The 21,761-nt window shown below is 45.3% G+C and overlaps 1 protein-coding gene across 4 annotated transcripts in view; it reads left to right on the top strand.

Moving 5' to 3' along the window:
- The window catches only part of BCL11A (BCL11 transcription factor A), a 153,333-nt gene that overhangs the window by 35,819 nt on the left and 95,753 nt on the right, over positions 1-21,761 (top strand). For 2 of the 4 annotated variants that reach the window (XM_062609695.1, XM_062609675.1), the window contains one exon: positions 20,528-20,627. The exons of 1 other annotated variant lie outside the window; for it this stretch is intronic. The gene's annotated coding sequence lies outside the window, so the exon portion shown is untranslated. Of the gene's footprint in view, positions 1-19,164; positions 19,314-20,527; positions 20,628-21,761 lie in introns of all 4 variants that reach the window. One more of the 4 variants, XM_062609665.1, reaches the window with a different exon arrangement.

Here is a 21,761-nt window from a genome sequence, read left to right as displayed (position 1 = left end):
GGTTTGAGAGAATTTTGAGCGTGTTAGGAAAGTTTCAAGGCCTCCAAAAAGTAGAAAAAACAGAGTCAAAACTGCTCAGAGAAGTTGAATTCAGACTTCTTGTTAATAACAAGTACGATGTAAATTTTAATTGAAACAGATGTTTTGGGTCCTTCTTGACATTGCATCCTAAAGGTAAGTAAGCATACAATGATAATTATGCATATGTATAGACACTCTAGTTTTGCTGTTAGTTTGCCTAACATAATAGAGTAATTCTGTGGTAAATTCAGGTTATTAGCCTGTTTTCAGGGCAGCATTAATTTGCTTTAGTCATGTGAAAAGATTAAAGAACCTCAAGCTTTGAAACCATGCTTTGCTTCCACAGCTCATGAACAAGAGAAATCTTATGGTAGGGTAGATTTGGATGTGGTCATGTAATTAAAGACTGATTCAGAATGCCCCAAAGGGCCAAACTCAAGGAATGTTCATCTTAAGGTTTCTTAACCTTTTAAAGCTTAAAGTTGGCAAACTAAAATATTAAACTCGTGTAGGTTTTGATGACTAATTTCCCATGTTTTGAACACAACTCTGGCAAGCTTTGTTCACTAGCTTCAGCTGAAAGAATGGAACTTCAGCTCTCACTGCAGTCTTCTCACTCTTTTGAACTCATGTTTTGAGCATCATAACTCTTTAGGTCTGCTTTATGGGTATTCACCATTTGCATTAATAAAACAGCTGCAGCAAACTGGGAGCCTGGAAGCAGGATGGGATGCTCTGTTTGCAGGAGTTTTATAGATACTTTCTGACAGTCTAGGTAAGACATACGGGTATTGAAGTCCATTCTAAAGTCCAGATGGAAAGCATGCGGGTGCTCCAGTCCCCACCCAAAGACATGATGCTGACAAGACATGCGGGGTGCAGTAATTCTTCCCTTTAAGAAGAGTGATCAGGATGGGTTGGCAACCTCTTCCAGAACTGGGAGACTTCTGTTCAAGTTTGCCTACCAGATCTCTGCTGAGAGCATCGTTGCCCAGTGGGAACCCTGAGTAGAAGAGCTCTTTGTGGATTTTAATCTGCAACTGGGATCTCTCAAGCCAGTGGTTAAAACCCAATGAAGACAGTTGGCTTGCAGCTTGAATTCAATTATGTTTCTTTTATCTAGAGACAGAGGATTCAGTATGTCACATCAGGCTGACAGAAAAGGGAAGTGAATTATCACAGGCCCTAGAACTGTTGTTGGGGAAGGAAAAGATTTGTAGATGCTGGTTAACATACTTTGACAAGTGTTTGCCAAAGCCATTCATTACATCTGCCTCTGCATTAGAAAGGGCACAATATTTAATTTTCCATTTCCTTTCACAAATAGAAAATTAATTGCAGAGACTTGCAGAAAGTGCAGATATAACTCGTTCTGTATTGTTAAGGCTGTCTGTGATAAATTTATCAAGCTTAGACAAAAAGTACTCTGAAATCACAATGGATCCATCTTAATTAATGTTCCTTAAGTGACAGGTACCTGGTTGGAAAGGGGAGGTAAAAGCAGATAGGTTTTTTTTTTCCAGAATTGCAGTACTAGTGGTCTCTGGTTATAGAATAAGCTGGAAAATACAAACTATGCTTTGATTTGAGCCTGGTTAGTGCCTTCTGGAAATCAAAGTCCTGTTGGAAATGAATTATTCCAGTGTATCTGTAAGAAAAGGTACTGGGCTGCTATGTCCACGAGATAATGGTTATCTCACTGTTGACTAGTGATGTAGTCAAGCAGTTAATGGACTCACCTTCACCCCATATAAAGTCCGTCTCAGTAATACAGTTATGACATATGCTGTTTATAGAACTCTGCAGCCATAAAACTATCTTATAATTGTTATCCATCCTTCGTCCTATTTGCTGATACATCTTATCTCTGCTGGTGCCATGCTGTGCACTGAGTGGGGCTGTAGAGACTGCCCTTAATGGCAGTGGAAAGCAGAGGGTGAACAGAAAAGGCGACAGTTTACAGAAAGAAACTGCAAACTGGAGGAGGTCAGGGACATGTGGATGGTACTGAAATGTGCTCAGTTGCCTTGGCAAGAATATACCACAAGGCATGAAGATAAGGAAAGAAATGGAAAGTACTGGACTTGAGGGTGTAGGCAGCTGGACTTGCTGATGGATACCTGAGCACCAGGAAGAGTTTTCAACAAGCTTATATCTCACTCTGGTTTCCTCTGGATTCAGGTTGTGCCCTGGCCATAGACCCCATGTAGGAAGAGAGCAAATCCACCAGGAGCCTGAGGCTCTCAGGCCTTAGATGGCTGCTTCCCCAGGACTGAACAAGGTTTGGGTGAAGCACTCTGGTAAGCACCAGTGTTCACTGCAAACCTACAGTAAAACACTCCCTGTAAAGACAGGCTTGATACATGGCTTGAGATCTAAGGTTGTTAAGTTCTGATTTAACTGTTGTATTGTTATATGCAGCCTCAGCTGCTGCTTGAGCGCTGGAAAAGGTTTCAGAGGCTGCCTGCTTTTAGAGCTACATGTTACAGGCCTTGCATTCAGCTCTTAGGTTATAAAGCATTTTAAACTTCAGGTTTTCCCCATGTGCTTTTCAGACACCATCCTCTGACCTCCACTTCACCCCTTCCTGTGCTTCTTTCTCCCACCTCTCTGAATTTTTGGAGAGCTGAGATCAGCCCTTTATTTTTGCCAGTAGCTTTTAGGTTCAGATTCTAACAGCAAATTGAACTTAATGCAGTTTCTCTCTATTTTTCTTTATGTGTTTGCCAAGAAACTCAGACTTTCAAAGAGCAACCTGCAAAAGCCAGTGTCAGCCTATTTCTGTAGCAGGTTCAAATAGTTGCAGAGTTCCTCTAGTTTTTCTGTGAAGCTATGCAGATAGGAAACATTCCTCCCTCAGCCTGAGCATGTACAGACCTCTCGGTGGAGAAGCATGATGGAATTTGTGTGATGCACAGTAACTCGTTCCAGTCGCAAGTGTCGTGAACAGCAAAACTCTGTTACAGTTTTCACCAGGCAAGCCTCCCGTAGTTTAAACTTCACAATGTAGATGGTTTGGTTCTCCTGAAATGCCATCTGGTTTACTTTGTTCCTCGTGGGTTTAGTAGTGCAGGGATCTGTCTAAATCGGTGAGTTAAAAGCAACCTGGTGCAGAGTAACTAGTTGTGCTTTTTGCTTTGATCTGCAGGCTGATGTGTAAAGCTATCCTTCCTGCAGTCTACAACGGCATTGCTACTGATGCCACTGGAAGGAGTTCACAAAGATGTCTTGGTGCACTTACTATTTCAGTGATAATCCTATTTCCTCTCTGTTTAGAGCCTCTTTACAGCCCTGTTCTGTAGGAAAATATGCCGTCTGTTAGGACCACTGTATTTTTGCCTTCTGTTTCTTTTCCTTTCTCTCTTTGCTGTTCACCACTGTCCCATATCGTCAGCTGTTATGCTCTCAGCAGAGCATCTGATTCTCACCTCTTCTGTGCCATCGTTAGGCTTCGGTGCTAACCTCCCAATGGAGGTGAGAGACTTTTTCTTGGTTGTTATTTGAGATTCTAACTCGGGTAGTTTTCACTGCCTTGGTTAAAACTCTGGGCATGAACTGAAGGTTCTCTTTCATAGTCAAAGAACAGAAAGCAAGTTCAGATTATCATGGGATTGGGATATGCTGTTCAGGCTCAAAAATATACCAAGTATTTGTATCCAAATGGAGTTCCTGGCTTTGAATTTAGCACATCAGTGATATATGGGCTTAGATTTATGATGCCTCAGCCTTATTATTCTCCTGCACTTTTGGTAGTGGTTTTGTTACTGCTCTCTTACTGAGAGTAGAGCTTGAGGTTTAGTCATATGTGACTTTGACCTCTGCCAGTATCATTCCTAGATTAGATTAGAGATTAGGTTTGTCATCAATGGTTTCATTCCATACTTCTGGCTCCACATATTTGAGCCTACTGACTGTCAACCTCTGAGATCAGTTTCAAATCTACTGCATTCAGCAAAGGCAAACCTGTGGCTGATTCTGTGTCATCTAGGCAGTTGCTCCCTTTACAACAGTTACGCAGAGTTTTCTGGTATATACATTCCCCTCTATTCCAAAGTCCTTTCCCTCTATTGTGACTTAGACAGTGGAAGATGAATAAAGAAAAGAACTTGGAAATCCATGAGGAGTTGAATATTTTTGTCAGGTGCTTGTGGAGCTGCTTCTCCATCAGTTTCTAAATCAATTTCCAAATCTTTGTCTTAAACCTTTGCTTAAATCCAGTAAGTTTTCTATGTCAGTTACGTTATGATAAATCTCAATACCCGTATCTAGTGTTTCAAGCTTTCAAAACCTTGATACTTCTTAAAGACTATTAAGAAACAGAATAATGACCTGCTTGAGTAGTATGTATGTGTCTGACTTCTGTTGCTTGGATTTGTGGATGAAGGATACAGTTTTGGATCATAGGTACAGATGTAAGGATACAAGGCTAAGTTAATTAATAGAATTGGTATGTATCATACAACAAGGTGAGTTCACATAAGCTATGACTCAGCATATGAAACATCTAGATAACCTTAAGCAATGGACTGATTTCGATTATATCTTTATCAGAGTTACATTGAGTAGAGGCACTGAGTAGAAGCAACAGCATGTAACTCCTGTGACACAGATTTCACAAACTAAATAATTAATAATTTAATATTATGCATTATTTTAAGAGATAGAGCAATGTAATAGATACTCTGTGGTCTTTTCCCTGTGCACTGAAATACTCAGTACTTGCAGCGAACCTTTAATGACTGGCCCGTATCCCACAGATGTTCTGTGTAAACTGAAGAAGAGTCAAAGAAATTGTGAATGCAAATTTACCTACAGCATAAAATAGGTTGCATAAGTAAGGTTTTATGTTTTCTATTAGTTAACTCATCTCAGAGATGCTCTCTTAGGCTGGTATGTGTGTGTAAATGTGAGAGGGCATAAAAGTTTAAATGCCCTGTTCCCACATTGCCCAACCTTATCCTTCATAGGAATAACTGAAAGGGATTAATATCCCTTAGCAATGCAGAGCTGTGGTGAGGGACCCTCTCCTGGGTCCCTCCATGCAGGCTGATCAGCGTCAAGCAAAAGTAGCCAGTCCAGCTTAGCTGGTTCAAACATCTGGCTTAAACTCACACAGCTGTTTTTGTCTGAGGTGCATTAAAACAATGTGAACGTCTGATCTTTTTTTGCTGGCAGAGGAGTGGATGGGGATGAACAGTTCACAGCAGCACTGTCCTTGGTTGGGTTGTGAAGAATTTGTCTGTTGGTGACCTAACTGTCTTCACAGGGTCTTTTGTGACACAGTGAAAGCACTACCTGTTGTGTGTCGACACGGCTGAACACAGAGAAATAGATCTGCATTAGTCACAGCCACATCTGCAGGGGGGAAGATATTTCTGCATTGGACAGCTGTGCTGTTAAAGACAAAAGTGAGAGCTCACTTCCTCTCACTCTAAAGTTAACCCCTCGTTCCCAGTGCTGCAGCTAGCTGGTTCAAGCTGTTCTCAGTAGATTATCTGCGGAATCCTCTTCTCTTCTGTGGTTAGCTTTCAACTTTACAAGTAGCTTTGACAAACAAGCTGTCACAAAAGTAGCAGAGGGCCCAGGAGTTTTTCCGATGTATTAAGCTGACTTGAAACATAGCAGGACAAGATATACAGAGACCAGAGGAGGCCATCAGGCTGTGTGTGTTTGCTGTGAGCGAGGAGACAAGTTTTCCCATAGCCTTTTCTTTTCTGAAGACAACAGGAATATGCAAGAAGCTCCTGATTTTGGAGATTACTGTTTTACCAGGATACGCTTCCCTCTACAGATGACCAGAATAAAGGGGGAGATTGGTGAAGATTTATTTATCCCAAAGGACAGAACAAGTTTCCCCTGTTCCACAACCCATCATGTTTCACCCAGCCACGTTTGCTTTCTTCCATTTCATAGAAGGGATGCATTTCACACTGACCTGTGTTCCAAGCAACTATATTTGATGGGATTGATTATTTGTAAATGAACTGTTTTCTATTCCACAGCTAAAGCTCAGAATGCCATTTTTTCATCTCGGAAAGACTCAGACAGGAAATGAAAGCTTATGGTACAGAATACCTTTCTTGGAACCTTGACTCTATAAGTAACTCTTCTGTAGAGCACCTCAAATACACCAAGGTACCAAGTCTAATGTAAGCCATGGAGGAAGTTTATGCAGAGCTACTTACTAATTTGACATTTGCATCAGTGCTCAGTGTGCTTCAGCCACAATGTATCATTGGAGAAGCACAATTAAGTATGTGGTGTGATTGCACATTCTTAATGTTGCTGTGTTTGCAGCAGGACTGGGGGTGTATTTCTGAACCTGGGTTCAGGAAGGAGTTGTAGCCTTTCCTAGGTATGTACCTCCACTGAAGCTATAGGAAAAGGTGGAATAAGACACAGTACTGGACTGAAATGAAATACGTATCTGTATCAGTACACAGCAGCCCCCAGGATAAAGGAAGTTGTGTTCCAGTTGGTGCATGCAGCAGCATCCTGTTGTGGAGAGAAGTGGTGACCACACTTCTGCCTTTTGGGCTAGCTGTCCTCAGGTATTTTCCATCAGAATCCATGTTCAAAATGCCTCTTGTCTTCTTCCAGCCTGCTCTGAAGTCTCCTTTGTCTTCAGGTTGGTTAGTCTTCACAAAGTTCTCCCAGTTTCAGGACAGTTGGCAATCCCCTGGAATTGAGGAAGGCTGAAATCATGACTTTGCAAGCATTTTTATGAGAAACTTTATTTATTCCTACCGTGTGTGTCCAGTAGACATAAGTTACATACAAGCAGTGAAGAAAAGGTACTCTGAAGAAGTGCATTGTTTCCTTTTTCATCATTTAAAAGTAGTTGCTGTAACTGAGACTTTCAAAATCACTTACACCATTGTGGGGTCACCTCAAGGGTTTTTGGCGTCCAGACGTATTTTTCTTTAAAACCTCCAGTTTTTCAGAAGATGGATGCTTAGCACAGTTTTGTTTGTGATCTTAGAAAAATGAGATCTTCTCAATCACTGATCACTATGTTCAGTTGCTGCTGTTGTTCTCCCTGCTGTTAGTAAACTTCATGTAATGTGGACTAATTGTGCCTCAATAGCCAAAAACATCTTCATTATTAGCTTCAGTATCAGTTTCCTGTAGTTGTCACAAAAGCAACAAGTCTTGTTTTATGCTGTGGGTAAAGAACAGGGATCACAGGGTCTGTTTATGGAGGGGATGAAGGTGAGAGAGGACCTTCTGGCCCTGGTTGTGCGTGACACTGATGCCTTAGCAGCAGAACTGCAGGTGGTGGGGCAGTACTTTAAGAAACCAGGATGAACAAGTGGGGAGGAGAAGCTGGAAGCTCAGAACAAGGCTTGTGAAGCTGAGGTAATGGAACAAGGGGGGATGTTAGAGGAATTCAAAGAGAAGAGTGAAATGGCTGGGGTAAAAGGCAAGGTAAAAGGCACCTTTGTCATCAGCATGGGGTGGAAAGGATCAAGAAGAGCCTTGAAGGGAGAGGGTGTGCAGAAAGATGGGTTGTTGTGACATGCTGCCTGGAAATAGGTAGTGAACACAGTATTCTCTGCCTTGGAAGAGCATAAAGGATGGAAGCTACTTAACTAAACATAGATACCTGCCTTGTAGGTATTGATAGCTCAGCTTATTATCTAAGTTCCCTGTATAGTAAATGGGGTGGAGGGGAATACTTCTAGACCATGCTGTGTTTTCTCTCTGGTTAGGCTGAGTTGTTTTTTTTTCCCCCATGGTATCTAAAGGGAATCTAGACAGTGGCTTAGAGGTGGGTGGACTACTTACACACCTACAAATGTGTGTGTATACGTATGCATAAGTGTATGTATTCATATATGTGCATGTATATCAGAAGTGTGGCGAGATAGAGAGTCCAAGCCCTCAATCCTACCTATGAAAACAAGGCAGCATGAGTCCTGTGATAACGTTTGCTCTAGTTCCTTTGCACCTGAACTGCAACTCAGTGTTGGGAGTTGGTAGAGAGTACTCTTGCCCTGTCTGTTAATAGCACTGAGTAGCAAAAAATGCAAACAGTGAGTGTAGAGAGTAGTGTCTTTTGGGGCCTAGCAGCCACTGTCATAAATGGATTGAGTTTCTGAGGGCAAAGCCTTTACAAAACTCTTAATTTTGCAGTTTATAAAAGTTTGTCTCCATTCAGCAGGTTCTGTTACACAAAGTCCTGTGAATTGCTGGTCAGTTTATGGTACAAGGTTGTTTTCTTTCTGCTGAAAGTAGGGTAACAAAGTAAAGGTGACCTAGTACTTTTAAATAGATGGCTACTCAGACCCAAATTTCACTAGAAGCCTGCAGTATACCTGAAAATTAGCAAGTATCTCCAGTTGATAAAACCGAAACCAGAGGAACACAACACTGCGGTGACTGAAATACTGTGAGTGTATTGAGTAATAACTATAATAGTGACAGTATCTGAAAGTGTAACCTTTAATTACTCTGCCTGCTTCCCCAAACTCTTTAGGAAGGAAAAATAACACCTATTTCACCCATGTTGTGAAAATTAAATTTCCCAACAGACAAGAGCGTAAGGATATCTCTACAATGTCAAACCAAACTCCCTCCTAGCCCAGTATTTTCATCTCCAGGGGTGACCAATACCAGATGCACAAGGGAGAAAAGATAAAACATGGCAAGCAGAGTGACACAGTCTAGATTATAAATTCCTGCTTCCAGCAGCCTGAGGATTAGAAATGTTCTGAGTTTGCTTTCAAAGCATCTTGTGTAGTAGCCCAGAATGGTGCTTTCCCTTATTAATGCATTTATTTACTCTAAGATTCCTTCTGTTCTCTGGCACCCAGGTTGTCTTACTCAGTTGGGTGTTGTGTGCAGTGCATTCCAGTTGACTTGGGAAACTAAAGCCTGTTTTCATAAGTGATGTAAGAAATTATCCAGTAACTCTCAGAAGGCCTCTTGTTGATTGATAATGGGAGTTGAGTTCTGCAACCGCTTTGGAAAAGCAGTGCCAGAATCTGTGCAGGGTTTTGGAAATGAAGGTAGTAAATCAATTTGAACAGTTTTGTGTTTGGGAAAGAAGCAGAAATGGGATATGCTTCACCTGGAATTTTCCAGGATTTAAGTGGGGAATTTGATGTGTGACACTAGGGAGAACTGAAATGAAATGGGCAAGTAACTTGTCACCTTTCTTGATGCAGGAGGTGTTGGCAAGGGCCAGCTTGCAGAGCCTTTGTGTCAGTCTGCAGCAAATTTTTGACCTGGTAAGCAGAGCCTGCTGTCTCCAGGAGAGCAGAAACGATATGGGAGAAGGCAGGTCACAGTCTGATTAAATAAATGGTATAACTGTCTGGCTTGTGACATCAGAACCTCCTGATGCCAAAGGAAAAGAGCCCAGGCAGTAAGGATATGTTGGCAGCACACACATGTTGGCAGCACACACATCTTACATGAGCCAAGTTACCACTAACCTCTGGTGTGGACAGTATCCCAGCAGCTGATCAAACTCTGACTTAACAGCTTTACCTAGAAGCCTTTATTTTCCTCCTCTGAGGCCAACCAGTAGGCAGTCTTAGTGAGTATAACAGGTATCAGGTGGTATCTTCAGCAACTTGTCCTGAGCATACTTGTTCTGGTTTTAACTGTTGTTGCCACTGGTAGTGATCTGTGAAATGCTTATGCGTTGGAGTATTCAAGTACCCCTTCTAGATCAAATGGAAACCTGTATCCTCCATGGCTGTTGCACAAGAATCATAGGATGGTTTGGGTTGGAAAGGACTTTAAGATCATCCAGTTCCAACCCCCTACCATGGGCAGGGATGCCTCACACTAGAGCATAGTACTGTAAAAGATTTGTATATTAGCCAGTACTCGGGCCTGCCCTACCCCTGCCTCTGATACAGGCAGAAATATTAGTTTCTTTAATTCTTATAGATGGTGGTTGTTGGAGGGGGGGATCCTGCTGTTCCCCTTTTTGGACTGACTTCTCTCCTCACACTTGCTAAAAGGAGCACTGAAATCAGTCCAGGTCCCTCAGCCCCTCCCGAGGGGGGGCCGTGGAGCGAGGTGAAAGTGTCTACCCACAAATACATGATTTTCTTTTCACTTCATCTGCCTTGGCAGGTGTGCCGAGCGGGAATGGGCTGCGCATCGATCCCCAGGCAATCAATGACACGGCAGCTGCCCAGAGCTGAGCACCAGCGCGCTGATGGCCTCCAAATCAATTCGCACGCTGCTCCTGCTCAGGTTACCTGCCACTTCAGGAGAAGGGAGGCACGGGGAAGCAAGGAGAAAATTGCACAAAAACTATTCTGGGACCTTTCTAAATAGGCCACTTACTTGCAACCCTTCCTCTCTGTATGTGCGTTTATCGGAGATGTAAGTATGTGGTAAGGTTACAGTGCAAGGCCTTGTTTGACGACTCAAATGCTGCTTGAAGGGAGCAGAGCAGGGCCCTGGAGAGTGACTGGCAAATTGTGTGGAAGAGAGAGAGCAGTCCTGCACCTTCACTGTTTCCACCTTGTGTGCTGGGTGTTTAAGCGCGTCAAGCATCGCTGTTAGGACGTGTGCAGGCTTAAGTAATCACACAAGGCACTGTGCCATGGGGATCCGTGGCTCCTAATTTCTGAGCACTCCTCAAGGTGAACAGTTTTTGTTTGGCTTTAATAAGCCAGAAGTTGTGCGTGTCGAAAGTGCCTCTTGTACAAAGATCTCAATTTACTTGGCAAACTTCCATGCATTAAGTCTCCCTGCTTTGCTGTCAGGGAGTGAGGTATTGTTATCTCCATTAAGAGCGAGTGAGCCAGGAATGGATGTCTAGCCTCTTCATATTGCTGCTGCTTCCTTTTCTTTTCCTCTTCACATGGATAGTAGCCCTTAATTTAGAGTGAAGACTGTTGGGTTCAGAGATGGTTCCGGCCCCAGGAGAACAGGGATGGCACCTTATCCCTGTGCCAACACAAGGACCTCTCCCTTTTTCTTCTCCTGCAAGTGGCTGGCTCTGCCCCAATTCAGGGTTGTCCTTAGGGATTCTCTTGTATGTGCCACAGTTGCCATGGTCCCTAGGGAAGCAGTCAGCAAATAATTTAGGGGTAGGACCACCCAGTAGCCCCTTCTCCCTGCCTGTCACTGATGTGAGTCCCTGGCAAAAAGCACAGTCTTGCCTGGGAGCATGGATATGTATGCACAGAAGATAATCTAGCAAGGATCTTATGCAAGGATACCAGTGCTGTGTGATGGAATATATCCAGAGACTGTCATGGTGTAGGGCTCTCTGTGTTTCTCTTGCAGTTTGGGGTACCACAAAGCCTTAGACAGCATAGGAGCTGCATTCCTCTTACAGCAGAAGATAGTAGTAACATGCTCAGAACAGCTACAGCTATGTCAGTAAAGAACCAGCATTAATTTATTTTGTTTATTACCCATTAATTTCAAGGAGTGCTGGTGTGTTTGCATATTTTCAGTAGTCCGGTTGCAGCTACACGTAACAGGAAGCAAATACTGGCCACTGCCTTAGGAACACGTTGGAGCACAAGCAGTCTGTGGTAGAAGCTGTCTTTTTGCTCAGCCCTTGATGTGATGGGGCTTGTTCTAACCGGGAACAAGAGTTCAAAGGCTGCCTGTCACATGTCCTCTCCTGCTCAGAGATAAAGCTGGCAGGTAGAGCCAGGCAGGTGACTGTATGGCAGGGCTGGTAGTGAGTGTTTCCAGCTGTGAAGCATTCAGAGTGCTACAGGGGTGGTCCAGGAAGAATTAAGTGTCTGAAACAGCTTAAGCACAATATTTCTTGCTCTTCTCCTAGAGAATGGCATATTCTGATGTAAATTCTAAGAGGCTACATGATATTCTGCTGTTTGTAACCCAGAAATGTGGTGCGTTTTGTTGTGTTTGGGTTTTTTATTACACTTGGTCATCTTCCAAATGCCCTTGAAGTCTTAAATCCATAAACGGGGCATGTATTTACAGCGAGCATTGCTTTAAATTAGTAAGTTGCACTAGAAAGAGGCCATCTTCACAAACATCACATGGGTAGTGTCAAAAAGTCTGTGACCAGCAAGAGTCCATCTGCTGCAGTCACACAGTGTGCAAGAATGGTGCTGGACTGTGGTGCTGAAGGTGAGGAGATGGAGCAAGCTAACAGAGTCCTTTACTCATCTGGTACTTGTGCTGATGCTTTGCATCTGTAATGGACATCTCTGAATCACAGACAGATGGATCTTACCTGCTCAGCACAGATACTAGCTGGATGTGCAAAGGGTTAGTGATGGGCTGTTGAGCTTTCAGAGCCATCTAGAACTTTTTTGTATTGGCTTTCCTGGGAGAATCCTATCTGTCATGATTACATCTCAGCACAGGGCTGGCTGGCAGCATCTGGAGAGGGCTATCACAATAATGCTTTGAGTTATAACCAAATTTAGTGTTCACTATAGGTATGGAAAGTATATGATAGCCTTACGTATGGTTTACAGTCTCCCAGCCCTTGGGGCACTCGTGTATAGCTACTTTGGAGCTGGAGTTACTAAGAGGTTGAAGAAGGTTGGCTAAGAGTCTGGAGATACTAATGGCTATGGAAGACTAGGATGGGTGGCACTGCCATCAGCTAACAGTACTCTTGTTTAACATGCCAGTGTGTTCATATGTTGCTTTATGTGACAGGAAGACAAAGATGGACATCTTTAACAGCTGGAGAGTGGTTCTTGGACTCTTGTCCACATCTGGCTTTATTCAGATAATTCAGGTTCTAGAGCATGTGCCCGTGTTGAAGTGTTAACCTGGAGCATTATCACTCTGAGCTGCTCAGCTCCAGTCTCTCAGAAAAACCTGTGAGCATTGTTTGGAGCTGGGCTAAGGTCAGAGCAAGTTGAAATCTTGTCATCTGGCCCCCTCTAACACTCATGGGCTTGACTTGCTTCCCTGGGGTCTGAACACTGGAACTGAGAACAGCTCACCCAGCAGTAGAGTTATTTACTGTAACCCCAGCAGTTGCAGACAGCACTGGGGCACCCCTGTAGGTGCTGAATCTAAGCTATGGAGGTGCTGTTACAGCAGGGAGGAAAGCACTGTCTTTTAGGTGAGATGGGCATAGTGCTTCTCCAGTACAGATACTGATGGTTTGTTCTATCCTGTATTGGCTTTGTAAGACATAAGTTTTAGAGTAACGTAAAGATTGCTGAAGTCCGTCTTGACCTTGAGCCCTTTGGTGATGGTTTTGTTGGGCTCTGGTATACTTTCCCATCTCTGGAGTATGGAAATGGAAAATAATGATGAGACCTACCAGCTGATACCTTCTGATCACACCCTTCACTATTCCCTTGTTTGGCTGTTGCTGGGAAGTAAAAGCCCAGGCTAGGACAATTTGCTTGTCCTGGAGGACAGGATGTATTTCTTCCCTCTGGTGGGTCCTCTTCTGTCCCACAAACACACTTGGCCCTGCCCCAGAAAGGAGACTGCACTCTTTTGCACCTCTGCTGTGCCCTGCTGGAGCATCTCCTCCCTCAGGCCTTTATCAAATGACTTCAGGATGCAGACAGGGAAATAATGAATGGTAAATGGAGGGGAAGAAAAGACAGATAAAGTTTAATGTTCAAGTTCTGACTTTGGCCTCTAATTTCTCCATGTGGGAGTTGGTCCTTGAACCCTCACAGGGGACCTCAGTAGCTCCTGGATTCTCTCATTATTTTCTCCCCAGGTCCTCTCAGCTTAAATTGCCACATTTCCTCCTCCTCACTCTGGCTGAGTGCTGACAGGGAATGGCAATGCAGTGCCCCTGACCCGGCTGGCTGGTAATGCTGGAGGAATTCCACATTCATGCCCATAATCAGCCTGAGATGCAGGAAATCCAACTTCACCTGCCACCATCCCCAATTATTTCTCGGTCTGGTAATCTTATAACCTGGCATGGGGCAGTATGCTGACAACTTAATAGATTTGTACAACACACGCAGTGTCTCCCACATCAGGATAAATGCAGGTGGCTTAGGAAGTGCATGGACCCTCAATGAGTGGTACCAGGATGTCCCCCTTGCAGGCAGATTCACAGTGAGATATGCCCATAGGTTGTAGTGTTGGTTTTGGGTGGTTCTTCTTAGCAGTGCTGAGCTTTTTAAACCATCAGGCCTGCAGCTAAAGCTAAACCCATTCAATCTACTAGTGTTTGCTTTGGAGCAGGTTGTGAATCTGAATGCAGTGGGGGAAATACTATTGTGGAATGGTTTGGGTTGGAAGGGACCTTAAAGCTCATCCAGTTCCAACCCCTGCCACGGGCAAGGACACCTTCCACTAGAGCAGCTTGCTCCAAGCCCCTGTGTCCAACCCGGCCTTGAACACTGCCAGGGATGGAGCAGCCACAGCTTCTCTGGGCACCCTGTGCCAGCGCCTCAGCACCCTCACAGGGAAGAGCTTCTGCTTCAAGATTAAGAGCTCATCTCAATCTCCCCTCTGGCAGGTTAAAGCCGCTCCCCTTGTCCTGTCCCTACAGGCCCTTGTAAAAAGTCTCTGGATATGTTGTTGTCCCCCCTTCAGCTATGGCAGGGTTTTTCCTTCCAAATACCCCAGGGCTCTCTGACCTTGCTATTGCACTGATATCCCCATTCTGCGGGAATCCCTTTGGGAGGGGACCGGGTGCCCGGCGGGAGATGGCGCAGTGCGTGAGCGCCCGGTGTCAGCGCAGCCCCCCGCTTCCGTTACCCTCCTGCACGACCAAACGCGGCGGTGCTTGCGGGGAGCTTCCCTTTGCAGCGGGGCTTGAGGCTGATCCACCCGGAGCCGCAGTGCCGCGCTCCGGCCTCACGGGGGCGCCGCCGGCCCGCGGACGCGCCGCCCGCGCCGGGACAAAGGGCCGCGCTGCGCCGGCACCGCCCCGGGCTGAGGCCGGGGGCAGCGGCGGGTGCCGGGGATCCGTGCCCAGCGCCTGCAGTCACCGTTAGTGGTGCCGAGGCTCCAGCCGCAGGGGAGCCCCGGCAGGGACGGGGTTTATTTAAGGGCAAACGAGCGCGGTGCTTTCGGGCAGGATCCCATCGGCGGCGGGGCGCCGGGAGGGAATTCGCTTGTGCTGTCGTTCCCCTCTTTGATCCCCGCCAGTATGTAAAAGCATTGCAATTAGGCTCAGGCAGCACCTTTTACCCCACAGCATCCAGATTCAAATCCAAACCTGAAGATCGGCTTCCTCCTTTTCCTTTTTGTTTCCTACCTTTTTGATTCCTAAAGTCCTGCGAAAAGTTGCGGAGCTCTAGCTTTTTCCCTGCTCTTCCCTCTGCGATCTCCCTTTTGTTGGTTGTATGGGCTGAAGTCCCCTGGGTGGCAGCCCGAGCTGCTCATTCATCATCATAACAACCGTTTAGTGTAAAATTAACAACAACTTAACTACTACAGCAATAAACATGGTCCTGCATTACCACAGATTGATGAGGATTACTTAGTTACAATCAGCTGGGGCGCAGACAGGAGAGGAGAAAGGCTGCCAAATCAATAGCTTTCCCAAAGTTTAGGACTTGACCTCTTCCCTTTAGCTTTGCTGATGCTCCGGGGCTTGTTGTGGCTGGGTTGGGAGGAGGAAAAGGGAGGGAGGGGAATTTCCTCCCCCATCCCCCCCGAAAGCTGGCACTTAGTATTTGCTTTGTGGAAGAAGAGGACAAAGTCTGTTTCTTCGCCTATCTGTTCACACACCTGATTTCTTCAGGGGGTGTCTTGGAAAAAGGTCCGATCCGGTTGATTATCTCACTATATTGTGCCTTTAATTCCTCCACTGTTTAAATTCGCAGCTTAACTTTCTAAAGCGCGGCAGAAGACCCTTAAACGAGCTGACGATCGATCCCCATACAAGAACGCATGAGAAAAAGAGAGGCTCTGAGGCACATCGCTCCCGACGCCAGTTGATACAATACACTGAGTGCCTGGCTCTCATTTCCCATGTAAACTCAGAAACGCTCATCACGAGAAACAAAGGACAAGGGGAAAACAGTTAAGTACACCTAGAGCTGCATCCAAACAAAAGGAGAAAAAGCCTAAACAAACCCAAGGTTTTCTGTTTCTCCCTGAGCCAAGTAATCCCTTTGATTACATCTAATACCTGCCACAACCCAGATGGTATGCCCACCCATCTCACAGTGTGATAATGCCACATTGTGAAATCTAGCCATTAATATTAATTGTCAGCTAGAGAATCTGTCTGAACTACTAAAGCTTGAGGTTGCCTTGAGAAAGCAGGGCATGATTTAGCAGGGATTTAAAGATAATTCTCATTCTTTCATTCTCTATCTCACATACGTAGAATGTTAAACAACAGCCCTACAATGCGATTCCAATGTCTGCCTCTCACAAATCTGCTCTTAAACCACTGCGTACTTGGGGTCTTCACCTGCTGACCAGAATATTACCTAAACTGCTGTGGGTGTGCAGGCTCCACACGGGTACACTGCACTGACTTGAATCCCTGCTCCACCATGCATGGGTGACTTTCCTTCTTTCTTTCCATCACTTCCCAGATACCTTCTCAATAATGGGCTTGGTAATCCTTGAGAATTACTAGGGAAGTCTTTTGGGAACTATTTTTTTTTCCGATTATGCACAGTGGTTGAAGATGGTGGGAAAGGAGAGAGAAAAAGTAGGAAAAGGTGATAGCGTAGTAATGGAGCTGCCCTCAGATTTTGAGGAACTACAGCCAGGGTTGAGACAAAAAGGTCCCCATATCCTCTGAAAAGACAGAAGTGTGAGTGAGAGGAGGCAGAATGAATACGGATCACCATACATTATGCTAGCTCTTGCCGGCTCATTTTGAGCCCTGTTTTGGGAATAATAGTAGTCGTTATTTGCTCTAATGCCTGGCTCTTGTCATTCATCTGTAGGCCTCCACAACCAATTTAGGCTGATTGTGGCTCTGCTAACATGTGAAAAAACAATCACAGGATCCTTACCCAACCCCCAGAGGCAGGTTCTTGACCCCACAGCACTGACCTGTGCAGGCCAGCAGTGATAAATGGTGTACACTGTTCTCAGGACGGCAGCAGCTCTTGGGCTGTCACTAGATAGCACAGATTTTACCTGGCTGAGGGATGAGCTTTAAATGTTGGACCTGAAGATGCAAGCATTTCTGTTTCAACTCTTAGCCAAGCTGCTTTGTTACCCATCTCTGGCATAGATGCTGCATGCACCAGTGGCTCCATGTAAGCTGGTGCTTCTGAGATAGAGTAAAAACCTATGCAAACAAGACTGTGGCAAAGCTACCCAAGCCTGGAAATTCAGGTTCCAAAGTCTGCTATTCCATCCTTCCCTCATTCCTTTGCATCTGGCTATTCTGCAGCAATTTAAGTAATAAGGCTCTTTGAAATAGGAACAGTCAGACATATAAATACATGAATATGTAAATCCCATTTGTGTTATCAGAGGTTCATATCGGTATAGGTGTGCACCAAGATGTGTTTCTTTCTTTGGCGTTGTGATTCCCACCAAAAAGCTTTGTGGCTCACTTGTCTCCTTGCAGTGGGACCTGGGTCTATCAGGATCCTTCCAGAAGAGCTTTTGGGTCTTTTTGGGGCATTGAATGCCTGAAAATCAGTGGTTTTTTTTCACCACCCCGAACCGGCTCCTATGTCCCAAGCAGCCAGCTTGGGCCTGCTCTGTGTTACTTTCGCATCCCCTCTCTGGTATCGCTGAATGACATCAGGAAGAGAGAGATGTGAAATAAAAAGTGGAACAAAGGACCCCTTTCCTGCCACCACCGAAGCTGATGGCAGAAGTCCTGCTGTCTTCAGCAACGCTCCTGTTGTTAAGAATAGGTCTGTATGAAACTCACTGTTGTGTCTGCAGCTCGTGTAGGCTTCTCTTGACTTGCGACGTGTGTGCACATGCACGGTGAGGGGAAATGTACCGTTTTTGGCAATTGAAAGTTTAATCAAAAGGCCACTTTTCCCATCTGTTATTTTTGGGCCCAGCCTCCCGAGGGTCAGCTTGATGGCATTTCATGCTGCTTCTAATCAATTTTATACCAGGAAGCAGTGTGAGAGCTGACTACCAGCGAGCTGGAGTGGCATGGAGCTCAGCACTGGGAACAGGGCTGGAAAAATATGTTGGGGATTTTGGGGCATAAACAAATGTTTCCTAATCTGGACTGCAACTCTGGCAGGCATGTACCAACAAGCACATGTCGATTGGAGCTGAAAACCAGCAGGTTCTACTACAGTGTAACCTGTAAATCCACATCTTGACAGGCATGTTGTGGTATGCAGCGCTATAGTCTCCAGGAAATAAGGTAAGGCAGGAATCAGATCATGGAATCAAACAGTGTGATTATCACTGCTTTTTATTTTTGCTTCGTATAGCTAAAGGAAGCAGGTAGTAGTTTGTACTCATTATTTCCTATATGACTGTTTAGATCAGATTTGATTTGGTTTTGGAGCTTCTAGCTCTGGAGTACTAAATTAATTGAAAGACAGACCTTTCTTCCTGGTCTCCCCCCTGCATCCTTTCCATGCTGTGATTATCCCTTCCATAGCAGGGCAAACACAGGTAGGTATGTACTCCCTCATGAGGGCTGTGTGCCTTGCTCCACACACCTTGTAGGGAGCCACGTGGGAACCACATAGAAGAGGAAGAACTAAGAGTAGTGGGGTCAGAGCTGGAGCAAGACATCTCAGCAGGGCTGGCAAGACTGACTTTGGCTGCTCGGCCATGAGATCTTGGGACCAGGCGTGATGACGTTGGAGCTGTCAGGGGTTAGAAGGTGGGGAAAGGCTGCTGCTGTCAGAAGGGAGCTGCTTTCCCAACCTGGGCTGCGGCAGCCACCCCAAGCACTCACTCTGTGGCAGCAACAGCAGCAGTAACCCTGGCTGTGGGGGACTTGGCAGCCCCTGACTGGTTGCTGTTGTAGTTAGCTGCTGATCCTGTCCCTGGAAATGCAGGAATCTTCTATTTGTCTGGAAGACCCTTAAAGTATCAGGAAGAATCTGCAGCTTGGTGCTCGAGCTCTGCAGTGTGCTTTTGGCCAATGTGAAACTTGTGTTTATGGGGATTTCTAGCATGTTTGCCAACAGAAAATGCAAACAGCTCAGCTCCACGGGCTGCACTGACCTCTGCTCTTTGTGTAGATTATCCCTGCACGGTTCTCAGTAGAACCTGCAGGCTTGTGAGCTAAAGAAGCCCCATTAAAATAACGTCTGGTTTTCCTCTTCCTATATCCAGGGCTGATGCTTTTGACCAACAGTTGTTACTTTCTGAGGACAGGTTTCACTCAGCACAAGCAAAGCTGTTGGGGATGCAATTCCTTTGTTGACAGCGAGGGATCTGCAGGATGCTGAGTGCCTGATTTGATCCCAAAGATCGTTTCTGGGGTAAGGAGTGAACTTCCCAAAGAATTAATAGCGGGCAGGTTGGGGTGGAACTTGTGTCTGTTGTGTCTAGTTTGAAAATAAACTGTTTAAGAGAAGTAAAATACAGTAGAATTTCTTTTGTTTAACATATAAATGTTCCTCTTAACAGTCTATCTGAGGAGTGTTACCGTTGTAGCCCACGCTGGAGGTCAGCTCTTTAGCAATGCAAATGGAGTTCTCATGGTTTGAGCTTTTCTCAGTTTAAGGAGTTGCAGCTCCTCTGGCAGAGCAGAGCTGGGAGAAAGCACCGTGATCCAGCATTTCAGTGCTGCAGTGCCAAGTATTAGACCAAACTTAACCTTCATCAGCAGTTTAATCTAATGGTGTGGTTCTGTAGCTGATTTAAATCAGTCCTGCACTGGTTTGCTCTCTTCTCCGCCCTGCAGCTGTGTGCTCTTGTTGTGTGCTGCTGCTGGGGCTCCTCTCCCTTCTCTCGCTCTGGCTTGCTAAACCAGTGGAAAACAGCCTCTGCAGAAGGTAGCACATAGTTCTTTGTTGGCTTGGAGAGCCGAATGGATGAGGTCAGCGGGGTGGCAGTGCCAAACCCGGGGTGGAAGCACCGCTTGTGCGGACAGGTGTGATTCCACAAGGTGGGTGAGCCACTGAACAGCTCACCGCTGCCTGGAACAGTGCTCCCGGCAGTGGAGCGGGACTTTTACAAGGGCATGTAGTGGTAGGACAAGGGGAAATGGCTTTAAATTGATACAGGGTGATCAAGGGGAGGTAGAGATTAGGAATTAGGAAGAAATTCTTTATTACTGGTGGTGAGGCACTGGCACAGGGTGCCCAGAGAAGCTGTGGCTGCCCCATCCCTGGCAGTGTTCAAGGCCAGGTTGGACACAGGGGCTTGGAGCAAGCTGCTCTAGTGGAAGGTGTCCCTGCCCGTGGCAGGCGGTTGGAACTGGATGAGCTTTGAGGTCCATTCCAACACAAACCAGTCTGGGATTGTATGAAGTGGTGTGGTGCCACCCCTGTGGATAGTGGGCTTGGCCAGCCTGTGGAGTTATGGTTTTCCATAAGGAGATTCCCAGGGGATTCCCTGTTGTGGGCCTTGGTGATTTGGCCAAGGTTACAAAGATAGACAGTGGCAGAGGCAAAATCCCAAACTAACTGCAGGGGAACAAATCTTCATTCATTTCTGTACTTTAAATCAAAGCTTTGCTTTGCTTTTACAGGAGCCAGAAGGAACTCAGTGCACCTTATAATAAAGGGACTTGGAAGGCAACATCCTGGTCTAAGATCTTCTATTGCCCAGCACCTTTTGCTCGGGTTAAGGTAAACAGGAAACCGCAAAACGCAGCCGGTGGGAAGGGATGCAGTTCCCCTGAACCTCCACTGGGCTCCTCTCCTGTTACAGCCAACAGCAGAGCCACTTAAACTCTTCCTCGGCAGAAGGGAGGTACTTTCCAGGCGCGATCCCAGCCTGTGGACTCGGTATTGTTTCTGTCCAGAGGTCTGTGTTACCAAACCTGACAGGAGTCACAGGGGTTACTGTGTTCTTAGTGCTATTTCCAATTAGAAATCCTGAAATATTATAAATAACTGAGGAGAAAAGGTGTTTCTAAGGTAAAATCCTCTTATACGGCACCGTTCTGACTTCCAAGCTGTCCAGATGATAGGTTATGGGTGATATTGAAGCTGAGAGTTATACAATGACTATTGTGTTAGACTCCTACAATGAATACAGTGCCCTCCGGTTGAAGCAGGTTTCTTTTCCTGTTAATGTTTATTAAATGAAGTGAAACAAGACTTTAGTTTTATATATTTTCTCTATATAAATATTTCTCTGTATTTTATTCAAGTGTTCATGAAAAATGTGACAAGAAGTCCAGCAAGGTCACAAATGTAAGCACAAATAGCTGCAATTTAACAGCAGTAGTTAGCAAACAAGATACCCTCGAGGTAAAGAGCCTGATAAAAAGAGGGCAGCGATGCATTAAAGATGCATTATTTGGGGGGTTCTATGGATATAATTTAGGCTTCACAACAAGGTCAGACTGATTTAATTCCCTCTGCAAAGGTCAGTCCAAGGCCTGGCTGTACTAACCTCTGTGCTCTCCATCTGTCTGCACTCCAAGCCAGACACTTTCAATAGGTGATTGTGTGTTCATGGCTGGATACAAACACATTGAAATTGCCTCCAGGTCTAGCCTTCCACAAGCCTTTGCTTGGAGCCACCGCTGACCCTGGGGTAGCTGGTACCTATGGAACTTTACACTTGGCTGCAGCTTTGAAGTGAGGAACATCTGATATTTGCCACTTCCTAATGTTGTAAGCACTGACGAATATTCGGCTTCATAAACGTGTCACTGTAGTGTCATAAACTCTTTATGCAGGTTTATTCCGTGACCCTTGAAACAGGATTATTTTTTTCAGCACTGGCACAAGTATAATAAAGCAAAAATAACC

This window comes from Pezoporus occidentalis, unplaced genomic scaffold, assembly GCF_034315485.1.
Source record: "Pezoporus occidentalis ecotype Australia unplaced genomic scaffold, CSIRO_AGI_Poc_V1 ctg10, whole genome shotgun sequence".
NCBI lineage: Eukaryota > Metazoa > Chordata > Aves > Psittaciformes > Psittacidae > Pezoporus > Pezoporus occidentalis.
Note: the sequence above shows the minus strand (reverse complement) of the source record. Positions and strands in the feature narration are given on the sequence as shown.